General features: G+C 47.0%; 1 protein-coding gene across 5 annotated transcripts in view; it reads left to right on the forward strand.

The window, feature by feature from the left end:
- GATAD2A (GATA zinc finger domain containing 2A) overlaps positions 1-18,918 on the forward strand; it is a 103,651-nt gene that overhangs the window by 15,790 nt on the left and 68,943 nt on the right. The window contains exon 1 of one of the 5 annotated variants that reach the window (XM_045492551.1): positions 168-281. The exons of the other annotated variants lie outside the window; for them this stretch is intronic. The gene's annotated coding sequence lies outside the window, so the exon portion shown is untranslated. Of the gene's footprint in view, positions 1-167; positions 282-18,918 lie in introns of those variants that run through there. 5 annotated transcript variants of the gene reach the window in all.

Below are 18,918 nucleotides of genomic sequence, written 5' to 3' on the forward strand. Positions count from 1 at the left end.
GCCGCGGGCCGGGCGCGCTGACCTGGTGCGCATGTCCCGGGCGGTGACGCCGGCGCCGGGCTCCATGTGTGCGGCCGAGGGGCGCATTATCTGGCCGGCGGCGCGGGCGGGCGGGCGGACCGGCGGAGCGAGCGCCGCGGGCCCGGGCGGCCCCACAGGCGGAGCAAGCGCGCGCGGCCCGGCGCCCCCGGCCCCTCGGCCGCCCGGACCCGCAGGCGACCCCGGCCCCACGGCGCCGCGAACCTGCGCGCTGCCCTAGGGCCCGGCCGGCCCGCGGCCCGGTAAGTTCTGGACCAAACTTGGCGGGGAGCAGGGGCCGGGAGCTGGGGTCGGGGCTGGGGTCGTGAGGTGGAGCCCGAAGCGGCGGAGGCGGCGAGGGTCGGGCAGGGTAGGGGGTCACTGGGCTCTGAGGGACCCCGCGTGAGCATAGAAAAGTGAGCGCGAGCGAGTGAGTTGTGTCTACTCCTTGTATTCTGGGAGCGTCTTCCTAGCGCTACCCTGGAAAGTTCCGCGCTCCGACGCCGCCCAGGCACGTGGGGGCCGGGCCGGGTGGGGGTCCCGGAAAGTCTCGGCGTCGCCCCCCTTCCTTCTGCGCTTCCTCCCGGGCTGGAGGAGGGGCTGGGCCTCCAGGGGTCGCTTGCGAGCGGCTGGGACGGGCGGGGGAGGGGGCGGCGGGCGGACGGCACGTGGACGCGCGGGGCGGGGGGTCCCAGGCCGGGGGGCGGGGGTCCCGGGCGGGCCTGGCCGCTGCTCTGAACCCCGCGGCGGCGGCGACGGCGGCGGCGGAGGATCCCGTGTCAGAATAAGAGTCCCCGCGCGCCCACGCCTGCAGGGCCGTCCCTCTACCCGCTCGCGCCCTTACTGCCTGACCCCAGGGTTCGGGGGACCCTTCCTCCCCATCTGGGCTCGAGCCCGTCACAGGGACCTACACTTTAAATTTGCCTCCCTATTTAGGCGGTGGCTGTATTGATTTCTTTTTTTCCCACCTGGAATGGGTCGGCATCGGTGACTAGACAGCAGCAGCTGGCCTTTTAAAGGGATTATTGCCAAGAATCGGAATTGATCACTTCAACAAGGAGAGGCTTATGGGCAGGGCCCCAGCCCGGAACGTGATTGACACTGGTGTGTGTGCACACTTTGGGACCCAGAAATGAATGGGGATCCCTCCCTTAGGAACTGAATATCAACCTTGGGTGCGCGTTTCTGCCCTGCCTTGGGAACTTTGCAGGGGCTGTTTAATTTTGTGTATCTGACCCAGCGTCTTTAGCTGTGTAGTTCATTCTTATCTTGAGAGCTTTGGATTCTTTAGATCAAAGTCCGGGTGAGTCACTTGGGCCTTTAATTTTTTCTCTCTTCCTCACCCTTTTACTTCTTTCAGTTTTCTTGAGTACACAGTGCTTGTTAAGTCACTGGTTCTGTGTGTCCATTTCGTACAGTGACACCTTCTGGCTGTGGCAGCACAGAAACTGAGGGATAGACAGCCTTCTGTGTAATTGCTTCAGACTTGTACTGACTGTCCTTTGATGTTCTTTTTCTTTCTGGTAGTGGTTACAAGTTTTCTTTTAAGTTAGATTAGGTGAAATAATGTTTGCTGGCACCAGATTAGGATGCTAAGATTAGTAGCATGTTACACCTGACAGCAAACTGTGGAGGAGGGCTGATAGACCATACCAATCCCCAGATTTGAGTGCCTGTTGTACACAGACATCTTCCATGCCCATAACACTCCAGTGGGGTGGAGGATATAATCCCTACATCATGGGTGAGGGAACTGAAGCTCTTGGAGGCCAGGCTGCTTGTCCAAGGCTGCTGAGTGGTGGAAGGGCAGAGCTGGGCTTGACTGAGCCTGATGTTTTGGGCACCAGAGTCCAGGAATGCTCCTGTTTGCAATCCACTGTGTGAACATTTCCTGGGCACTCCTAAAACAAGAAGCCATTTACTTGTCCAGGCTCCAGTCCACTTCTGCTGGGAGTTGGGGGATGACCTGTGATTTGGGGACACCATTGTAGCCCTGCATTGTCCTCAGAGAGCAGAGTTACCAGCTGGCCTTGAAGGAGCCAGGCCATAGAGTTGCCCCTTTGCATTTGCTTCTTCAGCTTCCAACTCAGAAAAGTTGGTCCTTTTCTAGAAAAAATAGTTTACAACGGAGGTTTTGAGAGCAATTTGCAAGATTCTTTCCTCATGTAGTCCCCCATTCTTGATTTTTCATCCCTCATTCCTCCCCACAAATTCTGAAGCTGATTTTTACAGAGGATTGCCTCTCATCTGGGATGTGATGTAGAAATTGGGATAGGTCCTGTATTACCGATTTGGATGCATTGTTATTTCTATTCAGATGACATCACTTTTTTTTTTTTTTTTTTAAATGTCAAGTCATCTCTATTAATGCAGTATCATTTGGCAGATCCTCTAATTGTATATTTTGGTAGTGAGGAAAGAAATAATGCTACTTTTGGTAGAAAAAATCCTGGAAGGATTTGTATCAGAATGTCAACAACAAAATCTCTGGATTAGGGTTAGGAGTGGGTTTTTCCTCCTTAACCTTTTTGGTATCTCTGTACTTTGTGATTATTTTAAAAATTAGAAGCATTAAATATTTTTAAAATCATTATTCTTAAGTAATCTCTATGCCCAACATGGGGCTCAAACTCGTGACCCTGAGATGGAGAGTTGTGTGCTCAACTGATTGAACCAGCCAGGCACTCCAAGAAATATTTTTTTATTTGAGTAATAAAACACATTTTAAAGGCTCCAATTTTCAATTCTCTAGTAGCTCTCACTTGTTTTGCATCATTTATTTTGTGAATTTCTGGCATGGCAAGGAATGATTTCTGGATTGATTTATTCAATAAATATCGGAGTGCACACTGTGCCTCGGGCACTGTGCTAGGAATCCCTGCTCATTGGAGTTTACCATAAGATTAGTGAGAGAGAAATCATAATTAATCTCATAAACGTGGGGAAATTTATAAGGGCCAAGGAGAAAAGGATACCATGACCTGGTGAACAAGACTCAAGGGGGCCTTTCTCCAACTGGGATTGGAGGATGAGTGGGAGCTAAGTAGGTAAAGAGAAAAAGAATGGCATTTCTTGTAGAGTGAGACTGAAGGAAGATTGGGGTGGTTGGAACAGAGAGAGATATGGAGACATAAGAGGGTCTGGGATTTACCTTGAGAGCAGTGGGACCCCTTTCAGAGAGGACAAGGCAGGGACTGGTGTGATGAGGTTCACAGCTAGGACTTCCTTGGGCCTTAGACAGCAGACCACTGAAGGATGCTTCTGATGGGTGGGAAAGCAGCAAAGCCATTCTGAAATGCTAGCATTTTCTTTCTTTCTTTTTTTTTTTAAAAGAGCTATTTATTTTATTTATTTTTACATGGTTAGGGGCACCTGAGTGGCTCAGTTGGTTAAGTGTCTGACTTTGGCTTGGGTCATGATCTCGCAGTTCATGGGTTTGAGCCCTGCATTGGGCTCTGTGCTGACAGCTCAGAGCCTGCAGCCTGCTTCAGTTTTTGTGTCTCCCTTCTCTCTTTGCCTCTCTCCCACTCATGCCTGTGTTTGCTCTCTCTCTCTCTCTCTCTCTCTCTCTCTCTCTCAAAAATAAGTAAACATTAAAAAAATCTTAAATGTTTATTTTGAGAGAGAGTGTGTGAGTGTGAGAGCTCAAGCACATGAAGAGGGGAGGGGCAGAGAGAGAGAATCCCAAGCAGGTTCCTCGCTGTTATCACAGAGCTGGATGCAGGGTTTGATCTCACAACCATGACGTGAGATCATGACCTGAGCTAAAATCAAGAGTTAGATGCTTAACTGACTGAGCCACCCAGACACCCCTATTTTATTTAAGTAACCTCTACCCATAACATGGGGCTCAAACTCAGAACCCTGAGGCCAAGAGTAACATGTTCTATCAATTGAGCAGCTAGGCCCCCCAGATATTGGCATTTTCTGATGTTTGTTCTCATGGGGGAAAATTAAGAATAACCCTCGGAGCCTTGGACATGTCAATTCTCAACAGAAACCAAAATGTAACGGAGTTCAATTACGGACTGTTGGTGTGCTAACCTCTAAAAGCATGGGCAGTTCAAATGCTTGTCTGGAGAACTACTTGCTTGGACTTGTGATATATGTGTGCCATTACATGGAATGAACAAGGCTATTTTCCCTAGACTTTTTTCCCCCTGATAATTGAGTTAATTTATGCTCATTGTAGAAAACTGGAAAGATTATGAAACAGGTGATTAGGTGAGGTCTTTATGAGTAGTCGTCTTAAGGTAATAGAGCATCTCTGGGATTTCCTTGTAACAGTTGTTGGGTTGGAAGTGTGGCAAAACCAGAAGAACAAGTTGACAATGTCATAGTTTGAGGCTCACAGAACTGTGCTGCCTGCTTAGTGTGGTTGGTTGTTAGAATGGATGCTCTTGAGTTTTGTGAGCTGTTTTAAGAAGATGAGTTAGTCTGGCTTCAGGTTGCTATTCTAGTGATGTACTAGTATCTTTGCATTGAATTAGGAAGGCCACGTGTTAAGAACGTTGAGATAAGAGACAGGGGACCAGAAGTGGTGGCAGCAAAGTAGAAGTAGTGAGTCTGTGTTCTTAGAAACAAAAGTACCAGCTGGGGACAGATACTGCATACTTGTAGATGCTGGTAAACGTTGATCCAGGACTTTTTAGTCAAGAGGAATGTCATACCATGGGCTTATTGCCCCTCCTCTCGTTTTCTAGGCTGTATTTGTGACCTCTTTTTGTCTGATGAAAATGTAGGTTATTCTTTTAGAAGACAAAGGAACTTACTCTAATTGAATACCTGCAGGTAGCCTTAGGAAGTGACTGGGAATCCTCTGGAACCCTCTAGGGTGTCAGGGAAAAGGGCCTGTGGAGCTTCTCAGTGCCCTGCACCCACTTTGTCTTGATCTTCAGAAAGGTAACTCTATTTCCCAGGCAAGTTTGTCAGGGGTCTTTCTGCCTTGTTTCTTGGTTCCTTATATGAAAGGACTGAAGACAGTATCTGTCTGAGAATCAGAGAGACCTTCAACATCTGAGATAGAATGTGCTGACAGGATATGGACAGTACCTGAAAGTGGGCTTTCAGGTGTTTTGGGGTAGGTTTGAGATGGTAGGCCTTTGAGGCTGCTTGGCCTTAAAAGCTGCAGCTGGGGGCGGGGGGCAGTGGCAGTGGTTAGGGAGAGGGTAGAGGCAGTGAGAAAGTCTCTACTTGTTGAAGGTTGAAGAATATATATATAGGGTTTTTTTTTGGTGCAAAAGGGTGATTTTATTAAAGCACAGGGACGGGACCTGTGGGCAGGAAGAGCTGCTGAATCTTTTTTTTTTTTTTTTTAATGTGTATTTTTGAGAGAGAGAGCAGGGGAGGGGCAGGGAGAGAGGGAGACACAGAATCTGAAGCAGGCTCCAGACTCTGAGCTGTTAGCACAGGGTCCAACGTGGGGCTTGAACTCATGAACTGTGAGATCATGACCTGAGCCAAAGTCAGACATTTAACTGACTGAGCCACCCAGGCACCCCTGCCTTTGAGCACACTTTAAAAAGTACTGCCATACTATAGTGGCCAACCAGCTCCTCATTCAGGGCTGCTTGCTGTTTGCTGGGTGAGAAGTGAGACTTCTTACTGTGCCTGTTCTTAGGCAGCAGGTCCCTGCAGTAGTGTCATGGACCAGCCCTGGCTTTGCCTCAAACAGGTTGGGTGTAAGCTTCACTTGCCACTTCCTAGTGATGTCACTTTGCTGAACCTTGCCCTCTGTTTCCTCTTCCTTCCTTTTTCTTTCTTTCTTCCTTTCTTTCTTTCTTTCTTTCTTTCTTTCTTTCTTTCTTTCTTTCTTTCTTTCTAGTTTTTATTTATTTGCTTATTTTGAGAGATACAGAGCATGAGCGGAGGAGGGTCAGAGAGCAAGGAGAGGGAGAATCCCAATATCAGGCTCTTCAAGGTCAGTGTGCAGAGCCAGACATGGGGCTCGAAGTCATGAAACTGAGATCATGACCTGAGCAGAAATGAAGAGTTGGACACTTAACCAACTTAGCGAGCCACCCAGGTGCCCCATTTCCCCTTCTAAAAAGGAGGTCATGTCTACCTTGAACAACTGAGTTGGGAATGATATAAGAAATGCAAGTGGCTTAGCACAAGGCCTGGTGCATGTACGGTTTAGTGAGTATTGTTAACAATTAGAATGGACAAGGCAGAGCACAAAGGTGCTGCTTTGCACCTTCACAACTTTCAGGGACAAAGCCTGTCACTGTCTGCTCTGTTCCCCTTGGAGCCATAGCCTATCCCCATATTCCAGATGAAAGAAGGTGAAGTCCCCTATAGAGGGTGATTTTTTTCTTTATTTTTAAGATTTTTTTTTTTTTAATTTTTTTAAATTTTTTTTTTTTTCAACGTTTATTTCTTTTTGGGACAGAGAGAGACAGAGCATGAACGGGGGAGGGGCAGAGAGAGAGGGAGACACAGAATCGGACGCAGGCTCCAGGCCCTGAGCCATCAGCCCAGAGCCCGACGCGGGGCTCGAACTCCCGGACCGCGAGATCGTGACCTGGCTGAAGTCGGACGCTTAACCGACTGCGCCACCCAGGCGCCCCTTAAGATTTATTTTTGAGAGACAGAGACCAAGTATGAGTGGGGGAGGAGCAGAGAGAGAGGGAGACAGAATCTGAAGCAGGTTCCAGGCTCTGAGCTGTCAGCACAGAGCCCCACGTGGAACTTGAACTCAGGAACTGTGAGATTGTGACCTGAGCTGAAGTTGGATGCTTAATCGACTGAGCCACCTAGGGGCCTTGAGGGTGATGCTTTCTAAGGGCCACCTTGCTGATTATTTTACAACCGGGAGTGGGCATCAGCTTTTCTGATTTCAGATTTTGCTTGTTTTTTCCACTAGCCTCAGCACCTCCCTAGAGCTACAGAATAGCTGGGTTGGTGGAGGCCTACTAGGGTAAAGGAGATAGCACCTTTCCTGACTTTGCTAAATCCCATGTTCTGATTTTCAGGAACAGTCCCTGTATCTGGGAGGTGGGAAGTTGTTTGCCAGGCCTATCTGTCATGGGGGGCCTTGCCTTTAAGAACCAAGACACGGCTCTTGCGCTTCTGGCTTTATCCCTGAGTAGATTCTGGTCAGGGATGGGAAGTGGGTCTCCTTGAAGTACATGCAGTGGCAAATTGGAGAGCCCAGACCTGAATCCTAGTCTTCTTCCAAACTTACAGTTCTCAAACTGGCTTGGGAATGGACAGATCTGGTATCATCACTGACTACAGTCTACTGCTTTTCAGCTTTGGGTGGGTTGCCTGGCTACCTGGCTGGCCTCAGCTTTTCCATCTATAGACAGGGAACATACCTTTGATCTCATAGGATGGCTCTAAGGACAAGTGGGAAATGTTCACAAGTAAGAGGTAGCCCAGTTCCTGCTCCTCCATTCACCTCTGAGACAAAATCCTCCCCTCAGATGACAACTATATGATGATCTCTATAAGGTCTCACATCTCAAATTATCACAAATAATGAAACACTCAGATTAAGGAGCTGTATTTTGTTTATAACAAAGTCCCACCATAATTTAGTGGTCTTCAGAGCTCATTGTAGGGAGCTAGCTCTCTCTCACCTAAAAAGGTGGCCAAATTATTTGGAAGGGAAGTGGGAAAAGAAAAGGGAAAAAACAAAAACAAAAAACCCTGTGGCCTTAAACCTGCATATAATCCCAGCATAACATGTACTCTAATCCTGGTTGTTCTGTGCAATTAGCCTCTGAGTCAGTGGCTGTTAAACTGTACTCACCTCATTGTTACTTTAGAGACAGTAGCTCAACATGACCTTGGAGGTGAGCAGGTTTCAGGCCAGTATTCTCTTCACTTGAGTTTGTAGCTGGTGGATTTTTGTGGCATTGATAAGAGAGTTTTCTTGTGTGTTTTGGACAAGCGTACTCAGCAAGTTCTGAAAACTTTGCCACTACAACCTTATTTGCATCCACAGAGGAAACCTATTTTTTCCAGTTGCTCAGTGGTTTGGGGAAAGTAGGAGTGTAGCAAACTGAAATCTTGGTTCAAAGGCATTAATTGAATTGGTCAAGTTACTCCGGACCTGTGATATTCTCAGGATTTATGTATCCTTTTTTTTTTTTTTTTTTTTTTTTTTTTAATTCATTTATTTTGAGAGAGAGCAAGAGCAGGGAGGAGCAGAGAAGGGGCGGGGGAGAGAGAGAATCCCCAAGCAGGCTCCACACTGTCAGTACAGAGCCCTACTCGGGGCTCCAATTTATGAACTGTGAGATCATGACCGGAGCTGAAATCAGGAGTCGGAGGCTTATCCGACTGAGCTACCCGCGTGCCCCAGGACTGCTGTATCGTTGACAGAATGCCTGAACTTCATTTTTTGTTGTCTCATGTGTTATTTCTGTGCATGTAAAGGGTTCATACCTACCCCTTCAATGGCAGTGGTTTTTTTCAGAGGATTCTGAATCTGTGCCCTCCTTGGGATTCTCTAATATGCATTGGAACCCTGGGAGATTTCCAGGGTTTGATTAGTGTTTTCCTTAACATTTTTGTTTGATTAATTGACCTTCTCAGTAGTTTGTATGTGGGTCATCTGTCTCTTGCTTCCCCTTCCCAAACTTTAGTTTCTATTGTTGAGGCTTTTGTCTCTGCTGAGGTCTGAGGAGGAGGTGGGAACCTCAGCTGTCAGTAGTGTAGGAGTTATGTCTGGTCTGCTTTTGAAGTTTTCTTAGGGAAAGATTTTACATAGTAAGTCTGGATGGAAATGTAATTGCAGGCTTATAGTCAATTTATATTTGTCAGGCAGAGCATTAGAAATGTAACTATGTTTGGTCCTTGGGCCCCAGACAAGTTTAGGATTCACCTGGGACTATGTTGCTTCTGTGTGCCATTTTAGTTTTACTGAACACAGCACAGACTTCAAGATGGGTAGGGCAGCTCTTGATGTTAGAAACTGGAAACTGAGGCCTGAGGGGAGTGACCTGCCCCGGGTTTAATTTGCAAAAGGGAGGAGAATGTAGCTCTCTGTTCTCTACTGCAGGTTCCTTGATCTGATTTCTGTCATCCTTATTTCTTTTTTCTTTCCTTTTGAAAGATTTTATTATTTATTTATTTATTATTAATTTTTTTTTAATGTTTATTTAGTTTTGAGAAAGAGAGAGCACACACACGAACGAGTGGGGAAGGAGCAGAGACAGATGGAGACACAGAATCCGAACAGGCTCCAGGCTCCGAGCTTTCAGCACAGAGCCCAGTGCAGGGCTCGAACTCACAAACGGTGAGATCATGACCCAAGTGGAAGGCAGACACTTAACTGACTGAGCCACCCAGGTGCCCCTGAAAGATTTTATTTTGAAGTGATCTCTACACCCAACATGGGGCTCGAACTTACAACCCTGAAATCAAAAGTTGCACGTTCTACCGACCAAGTCAGCTAGGCACCCTATGTCATCCTTATTTCTTTATGGTTTGCTCAGTTTTGTTTTCTCCTTTGTTCCTCCTCCCTAATCAGGAGGTCGTTTGGCAGGTTTTCTTCCTCATGGCCTCATCTTTTTTTTTTTTTAAGTTTTTATTTTAATTATAGTTAATACAACGTTATACTGGTTTTAGGTGTATAATATAGTAATTCAATTCCATACATCACCCGGTGCTCATCAATACAGGTACACAACTTAATTCCCAAAGGGCCTTGTTTTTTGAGCCCTGAGGTCATCATGGTGTCTACAGTGTGAGGATGGGACAGGACATAGAAAGGAAGATCTCAGGGCTGCTTTTGGAATCTTAGGGCTGCCTTTAAAAAAACAAAACCAAAAAAACTGAAGCAGTGTTTCTTGTTCCGGAATTGAGTGTATGAAGACTTCCAATTTTAAGAGCATAAAACTATTTCTCCTGGTCTATTAAAAAAAAAAAAAAAAGTAATGGCACTTCTTGCAGAAATTCTTCAGGTGATATGTGGATGACCATTTCAAGATCAAAAAAAGCAACCATGGAAATAAGGTGGAATGGGCTAAATGTCAGATGCTGACATTTAGTGGTTGGCTGTGCTAGGGGGGGTAGGGGCTTAATACCCAGCTAAGGGTGCTAGATGATTCTAGAACAGCACAACCTGTGCTGGAATGGTCTTTAAACTGTATCACAGAACTGGTTAGAGAGATTGAACATGTTTTGTTTGGAAGAGAGAAGATTGGGGGTGGTGGCCATGAGGGATTCCAGGACGCCCTGTGAGTCATCTGACAGAGGCCATTTCTACTTATGGTGCCAGTGGGCACATACTCACCCCCTCAGAGGGTATGGTTGGGGTTTTTGTTTTTGTTTTTGCTTTTTTAGAGGTAAGGTCAGGTGACCCTGCCAAAAAAAGGCAGTGAGAGTGGACAGGTCACCACCTGGGGAAGGGGTTAGCATTGGATGAGCATTTCAGGTATGCACCTATCTTTTGTGAAGGTTAAGATGGTGGGAGAGCTTGTCTACTCTGTTGCCTTGGTTTATTGCTTAAGGGAAAAAGGAAACTTAAATTGCTTGGAACAATTAGGGTAACTTTGGTCTGTTTAACCAGCCTTCTGAGTCTATGAGCCACTGTTGGCCTTTTTTTTAAAAAGTTACTTTAAAAAGTTAACCATCAACATTTGAGAGCCTAAACTGCTCTGGAAGGTGCCCCATGGAGTGAAATGAAGTTCAGGCTTCTTATCACCACATAGTGGAATGAACAGAGCAGGAGATGTGTTGCTGACTGTAGGATTATCTAAGAAGAGCTTCTTAGTAGGCTGGCTGGGATGGGTGACAGGGATACAGAGATGTCCTTGCAGCCAGGTGGCCCTAGCCCCGGGCTGTGAGTAGCCCTTATTTTACTCCAGTGCGCTGTGCCAATGTAATTGTTGTTATATGCCATGATGTGAAAAAGATGGGACATCTGATTTATCTCCCTCCATCCTTCAGCATATTATTCTGAGAAGCGATGGTTTTCTTGGTCTACAGCTCTTGCGAAGAAGGTTGGTGATGTTGGACTAGACCATTTACAAGGAGTGTTCCCTTGCATTGGAGCATCAAGGATGAATGGAGTTGGCAGATAACCCTCCCAGACGTCAGGGTTTATAGAAAGTCAAAGTGGGAAGTAAGGTTTAAAAAAAAGAAAAAAAAAAAAATGCAGGTTGTTCCAATTATTGATGACCTTAAATGGAAGACTGTTTACACTTCATCTGAAAAGCATCGAGAGCCCTCAGATTTGTGAGGAGGAGAATGTTCACTTGAATTGAGCAGAGAAGTCAGGAAAAAGGGAGGTTGAGAAAAGGCAGGCATGAGCTAATACAGTCTTGGATTTGCCTGGTGGGGAATAAAAAACAGGGACAGGTGCCAGAGACACTGTGCAAGGAGATTGGGTGGGGATTAGCTGGATACCAGGGGCTGAGAACAAGTCATCTGTCCATTTAACAACTGGGGTTCCTTCCCCTGCTCAGTCTGTGCTATGCCCCTGGGGTCTGGTGATGGTCTTTTCCTGCCCTCTAGGGTCTTATGGCCACAGAAGCGAGATAGGATAGGGAACCCTGAGAGAGAGGGAAGAGTGGGTAGGAGCCTGTCCAAGAGGTAGCAGCAGCATGAAGACTGGAAGGTGACATGGGGCCCAAGATTGTGGGTCTTTGGTTTTAAGGATGCTGAGTTTGAGCAAAGGTGAGGTGAGCTGGGTCCTGGAGAAGGTGATCTGTGGTAGTAGCTACTGCCTGGGAGAAGCTGGGTATTAGACAGCTTGGCCCATGGTACTGGATGGCTCCTCTTTGTTTTACATGGCCAGGATGGGAGGATATAGTGTTGAAGCATGAAGGCCCTGTGTGACCTCTAGAACCCTCAAGGAGCATGTCTGTGAATCTGGTAGGTTGGTGGCCACCTCTGTTGGTGGGGGAAGGTACAGAACTTGATCTGTTCTTATGTCTCCTCTTTCCCAACTGATAGTGCTTTGTGTTAGAAGAAAGTGCAATAAATAATAGGTGAAGGAATAAAATATAAGAGGGGCCATCTTGTACATTGTAGGAAAAGTTTGTGAAGTAGTGACAGATGGATGAAAATTAGAGGGACACAGCCTGTAATCTAAGAACTTGTAGCAATTAGAGGGACCAGGAAGAGGCTTGATGTGATTCCAGTGGCCTAGGAACTGGTTGGTAACCTGCATTTTCTAGATTCTGAGGATTTTCCAACTTGAGGTCTTCAACACTTTTCCAGAAAGACCCAGAGCAATTGATGCTTCTCTGAAACATTCACATGAATTATTCCAACAGCTGCTGCTTCCTGGTTTGAGAAAGTTTCCTTGTTTCACGCATTGCTGAAATGTTTTCAAATCATGGCTCTTTTGGCAGAGTCCAGGAGAGAAGACAGGTGGGCGTCCCACAGAGTGACAACACTAGTATTGGGGGGGAGGGGGCTTGTGGTTGCAGGAAGGAAAGGGGCCTTGGGAATTTGGCACTTGGAAAAGAATGACTTGGGTTCCAGAGTGGCACCTGGTTGGCGATGAACAAGATACTGTCGGGGTCCTGATTTGGGGGTTGAGGATGGGAGTGAGAATCAGATGAGTTAAGTGAGGGCAGCAGCCTGGTGCCATATGTACAGAGGTGGGAGGGCTGGCGTGTGTCTTGGCCCCTGTCCACCCTGGGAAGCCCTCTCTATAGGGCCTGGGTTGTCCCTGAGCCCTATGTCCTCTCACTCTGTTGTGTCAGTGGCCAGGGGACCAATCTTCTTCCCACTAGTCTGTTTGCTCTGTTTACTGCTTCACACTTGTGAGTCCTGTGCTGTTTTTACGGAAAAGAGAGAAATCTGCACACATCTTCCTGCTAAGGGACCCTGGTTTCCCATAGTGTGCTAGAGTGTGGTTGGTGTGTGTGTACATCTTACTGGAAATGAAGATGGAATTTGGTCCTGGTTTGTGACCCAGGATGGCAGTGTTGATCAGTTCCTTTAAGCCCCTTTTTTTGGCTTGTACTTTGGTAGGTAGAGGCTCAGAAATTATGTGCTTTGTCAACCTCTGAGGGGTTTTGTGCCTTTTACAAAAATGGAGGATGCACATGAGTCAGTGAATTTGTTGCACGGTCCACAGGATACAGCTTGCACAGTTGAGGCTCACTCCTCCATGAGGTTTCCAGCAGTTTAGTAAAGGGTTAAGTTAGTGTGCTCTTAGAGGAGGAATTGTGGGTGTGCTGATCTTTGCTCTAGGAAGTTTTCCCAGAGCCTTGGGAAGGATCCAGCCGCAGGATGGTTTCAAAGTCAGACTGTCCCTGATAGTAAAGTGGTTCATATTTGAGCCTGGGCCTTAGAGATGGCTGACCTGGGTTTGGATCTTTGACTTCTTGGCCCTCTGACCCTGGCCAATCACCTTGACTTCTCTCTCAGCCTAAGTTTTCTCACCGGTCAAGTGTGGGCATCAGTGGCAGTACCCTGTGTGAAGTGTGAACATCAATGGTATTACCTCATGTGAAGGAGGGGTAGTAATGGCAATACCCTGTGTAAAGTGTGAGTAACATTGGCAGTACCCCATGTGAAGTGGGTAGCATTGGCAGGACCTCATTCTGATGTTATGAGGATTAAATGAAATCAGGCATGTAAAGTGCTGGCACTCTGCATCAAATAAAGAATTCAGTAATTGTTTTTTTTTTTTTTAATTTTTTTTAATGTTTATTTATTTTTGAGAGAGTGTGAGCAGAGGAGGGGCAGAGAGAGAGGGAGACAGAATCTGAAGCAGGCTCCAGACTCTGCAATGTCAGTGCAGAGCCCGATGCGGGGCTCGAACTCACAGACTGTGAGATTATGACCTGAGCCAAAGTCGGACACTTAACCGACTGTGCCACCCAGGTGCCCCAAGAATTCAATAATTGTTAGCCACTTCTTTTTTAAAACAATTTTTTTAACATTTATTCATTTTTTGAGAGACCGAGCATGAGTGGGGGAGGGGCAGAGAGAGAGAGGGAGACACAGAATCCGAAGCAGGCTCCAGGCTCTGAACTGACAGCACAGAGCCTGATGTGGGGCTCGAACTCATGGACCGTGAGATCATGACCTGAGCTGAAGTCGGACACTCAACCGACTGAGCCACCCAGGTGCCCCGTTAGCCACTATTATACTTTTCTTTTCTCTTTTAGTAATAAAATCTCTTGTCAGTATGTTAAAGGTGATTCTCTCCATGTCTCAGAAGTTGTTGTCAGTGGGCTTTTCTGTAGCACTTTGATTCTGTGTGCCTAATGGTCACTTTCTCAATGAAGAGTTAGGCCCTCACCTGCCTAAACCTCAGGAGGAGGCCTGGACCATGGGGACAGTAGAGTCACTGTGGTCTTGGGGACAGATCTGCAGGGCCTGGGTCTCAGGCTGGATCTTGGTGCTGAATGGTTTGATAGTACCTGGGTCTGTGTGAAGCAGCTGGAGGCAGAGCAGGGCAGTAGAGTGGGCCTTGGTGGAGGCAGGAGGGTCCGCTGCAAGGCTGACACAGTAAAGACTTAGGTAAGTGAATACCACCACCCTTGTAGACCTGCCCCTTTGTACCTTTGCTGGCCTCGCAACATCCTTTACAGGGAGGCTGATGGCCTGGGACCCTGACTTACCAGGGAATGTCTTGCTTGGGGGTTGGATTGTCTTGGCAAGACTGTGCTTCAAAGACACTGGAGTGAGGTGGACATCGTAGGTCACTTTGGACCTGGCCCAGCTTAGGACAGTATTTCTTGGGGATGTGTGGTCTATGTTTTCAACAATTGATGGTTTAGAACTGTGCCTTTGCCTGGAGAACAAAGTGTGTTGGCCCAGTATGGTGGCCCAAGTGTATTGGTCCTTTGTGTGCACATGTGCTGATCCTGGGTGTATGTATGCATATGTGCATGTGTACTTGTACATGTGTGTTTAGGGTGGCCGTATACATGCATATGTTTGTGTCTGCTGGCCCTGCTTGCTGGAATAGAGCCTGACATGTGCGGTTACTCTGGCATGTGCAAATGGAAGAAAGACACACCAGTCCATGTTGGACATGGACTTTGTGTGGCAGAGTTCTGCCTTTTGTGGGGCCTCCAGCTTACTCTGGGGTTAGTCTCAGGTGTAGGCAATGTCCCAGTGAGGGCACAATTTGAGCCTGTGTGGTGGTTGCAGATTTCTTTATGCCTTTTAAGGCAGAGATTTCATGTGACATTTGCATTGTACCTCTTAATACCTCAGAGTTTTAGTACTAAAACTTCTTACCAGCAAGGAATACTCTGACTGGAGACAGAAGCAGCAAGTAAATTGTAAGACTCTGGTCTCCTCACCATTGCACCTTGGGAGGTAGGCCCTTAACTATTCTTAAGATTAAGAACTGTGCTTTTGTGGGGGCAGTTTGGCCTTGGCTGCTTTGCTCCTCTTGGAGCAGGGTTCTCCAGGTGTCCGATCTTCAGTGCAGTTTCCTTCCTTCTCCTTTAGATGCCAGTCATGTCAGGAGAACTAGCAAGTGGGGCCCTGTGTCCACTTCGTCCCTTCTCTTCCTCATTCTCACGACCCTTCTGTGAGGATAAGTGATGGGAAGTGTCCATGCAGTCCACTGGTGAGCTCTGATGATTGAGAGAAGCCAGGTGTAGCCCATCCTCACCTCCATCTTAGCCTCAGTTTACCCTTAGGGCTGGTGACGGTGAGGACAGTTGATGGTTCTGTGAACATCCTCCTTGGGGATCCCCTTTGTTCCTGACATCCTCTTATACTTTTGTTGGATACATTGTCAGGAAGGTGTAGCATCTGTTGACATCATTTCCCAATTTGTTTTTTTTTTTTAATTTTTTTATGTTTTTTAATGTTTATTTTATTTTTGAGACAGAGACAGAGTATGAGCAGGGGAAGGGCAGAGAGAGAGACACACAGAGAGTCCAAAGCAGGCTTCAGACTCTGAGCTGTCATCATGGAGCCTGACGTGGGGCTCGAACTCATCAACTGTGAGATCATGACCTGAGCCGAAGTCAGACGCTCAACCGACTGAGTCACCCAGGCGCCCCCCCCCCGCCCCCGCCAATTTGTTCTTAATTGGTGTGTGTAGTGTAAGCCACTTTTTACTGATAGATGTTGCCGTCGTTATAGTTTATCCCTTCTCACTTTGCAGCGTTTTAGTCAGTCTTGTGATTTTTGTGATCGCTGTGGTACATTGTCAGAATGTGTAGCAGTGATGAAGCATCTGGGGGCCAAGGATCATTTCATTGGCCTGGACCTTGTGGCAAGGCCTCAGGACTTCTGGGCTAGCTGTGTGGCTTCAGTCAGGGCTATCAATGCCATGGTGTGGTTGGTGGACAGTTCCAGCCACTTCTGAGAAGTTACCAGATGGTATTGACTATTTGACCTGGGCCTTGATGGTCAAAGAAACAGTTCTGCTACTTAGGGAAGCTTGGTTGGTCAGATGGTTGTAGTTTGTTTTGTATTTGAAGACCTAGTGTCAGACTGGATTTCTAGAATTCTATCAAGTCTACTCTCCTGCCTGAATCTCGGCTCGGGGGATCTGGAAGGTTTGTGGGTGGATGACACTAACTCTGCTGCCTGCCTGGGTACTCACTAGCCCCTCTGGATTTGGATCTAGGTAGACCCTTTAGTGTTCTGGAAACTACTAGCTTAAATAGACCTGAATCACTCCTTCCTGGTCTCCCATTGCCAGCCTGGAAGATGGTACCCTTCTTGGGAATCAAGGTGGCAAAGGCCACCTGAGGTTCCAAATCCATCCAGATGTAGTAGGATGGCTGGTGGATACTTTCCTCAACAGTGAGAAGGTGGCTGGAAGTGGGGTGGGGTTTAGAGGTGAAAACTGGAGATCCTCCCCCACTTACATTTCTTTAGTGAGATTTCTGCTATCTTACCAGCTTCTGGTAACTGACCAAAATAGTTCGTCTTGTCTTGGACCTTTCAAAGAAAAGTTACATGACTACTGTGGGTAGATTTTGTTTGGATTTCAGGATTGTGAAGTTCTTTTCTTCTAGGCTCAGGTTTTCATTTTTATACAATGGAGCCATCTTTAGAATCCTGCTCTTGAAAAACAAAAGTATTCCCTTCACCCTTCCAAAGAACAATATTCTGAAAAATAAGATACGGTTCTTAAGCTTTTGGGGAGTAGTTGCAGAAGATTAGGTGATTGTGCCAGTCTGGCTGCCCTTCCTACCCCGCCTCCCCTTAAATTTGAAAACGGTTGGCACATAATGTATTAGCTTTCAGATGTACTAGTGTAGCGGCTTATTCATCAGGACCGCCTATTGGAAGATGGTTTGTTGGGGATGTTAACTCAGGAGAGATAGCCTTTATGCTGTTCCTTAGAGAGACTTGGTTTAATTTGCTGGTCTTGCGCTGCTCGTGAATATGCAGATCAGGGTTGGTGCCTGTGTTAGGATCACCAAATGAGAGAGTGAGTGGGCTGTTGACTTAGGGGCTGTCTTCACAGTTTGGAGAAGGTGCTCAGCTGGTGGCTTTGCTCCTGCTAGCTTGGCGCATGTAGGCTCCAGGCCACCCAGACCTGGATGAGGGAGCACATGGTACCTGTAGCTAGGGCCCAGGATGCCTTAGTGGTAGTGGAAGATAACTTTGTCCATTGGTGGAAGGATTCTTCCAGGAGGTTGCCTTTGTGATAAGTAAGGTGTTGCTTCTTTAAAAACAAACTCAAGAGGGCTGCTTGGGTGGCTCAGTCTGGTAATTAATTGACTTCAGCTCAGGTCATCATCTCATGGTTTGGTTTGTGGGTTCAAGCCCCATGTCAGGCTCTGTGCTGACAGCTCAGAGCCTGGAGCCTGCTTTGGATTCTGTGTCTCCCTCTCTCTCTGCCCCTCCCCTGCTCATGCTCTGTCTTTCTCTCTCTGTCTCTCTCTCTAAAACTAAAGAAACATTAAAAAAAATCAAAAACAAACTCAAGAAAACTTGCCATTAGAATAGAATAGCTGGGGGATGCCTGGGTGGCTCATTTGGTTAAGTGTCTGATTCTTGATTTCGGCTCAGGTCATGATGTCAGGGTTTGTGAGATTGAGCCCCGTGTCTGTGCTTACAGTCTGTTTAGGATTCTCTCTCTCTGCCCCTCCCCCATGTTCCCTCTCCCCCTCCCTTCCTTCCTCCCTCCTTCTCTCTCTCTCTCTCTCTCTCTCTCTCAAAATAAATAAAAAATAATAGAATAGCAGAATAGCTGGAGGTTTTATTTCTTGACGTGAAAATAAACATAACCCTTTAGCCAGCTATAAAGTTAATACAGCTGATTGAGATGCTGGTGTGTAAGACATGGAGGCAGCCTGGATGGTACATTCTTGGGAACAAGGCTGGCTGCCATTAGAACTTTCTGTTGGCCACCTCATAGATGGAGCTGATGTCTTCTGCAGGTGGGGCTTTTTGTGATCCTCACTCCCAAATGTTTCTGTCTTGACTGATCCTGGAGACTCAGGATCTTTGACTTTGTCATCTCAAGAGGATTCTTTGCATGTTTTAGTCATAGGTCACACAGGGATATATGTGTTTTCAAAGGAGACTGACTGCCTGCTTGCCCTAGGCAGAGGTACTAGGTGGGGAACCCCAGACAGTAATTTTTTGCTCTTAGTCTTAATTCATTCTGGAGCAGTTGACCAAGAGATAATTGGGGTGCTCTGGGTATTCCTATTTGAAATGATAGGCAATGAAATGCCCTCCCTCTGTGCGAGTTGGATACCTCATGTTGGGGTTACTTGAGGTTACTGGGTTTTTTTTTTTTTGTTTTGTTTTTTGTTTTAAATATTTTTGAGAGTGCACAAGCAGGGGTAGGGGCAGAGAGAGGGAACAGAGGATTTGCAGTGGGCTTTGTGCTGATAGCAGCGAGTCTGATGCGGGGCTCAGACTCAAGAACCGTGAGATTGTGACCTGAGCCAAAGTTGGACACTCAACTACTGAGCCACACAGGATGTTAGATGTCAGTGGTGAATCCCCTGGGCCTGGCTCTGCCCCACAAGATAGGGGAGCTTGGTG

The sequence above is a fragment of the Leopardus geoffroyi genome, chromosome A2 (assembly GCF_018350155.1).
Source record: "Leopardus geoffroyi isolate Oge1 chromosome A2, O.geoffroyi_Oge1_pat1.0, whole genome shotgun sequence".
In the NCBI taxonomy this organism is placed as follows: Eukaryota; Metazoa; Chordata; class Mammalia; order Carnivora; family Felidae; genus Leopardus; species Leopardus geoffroyi.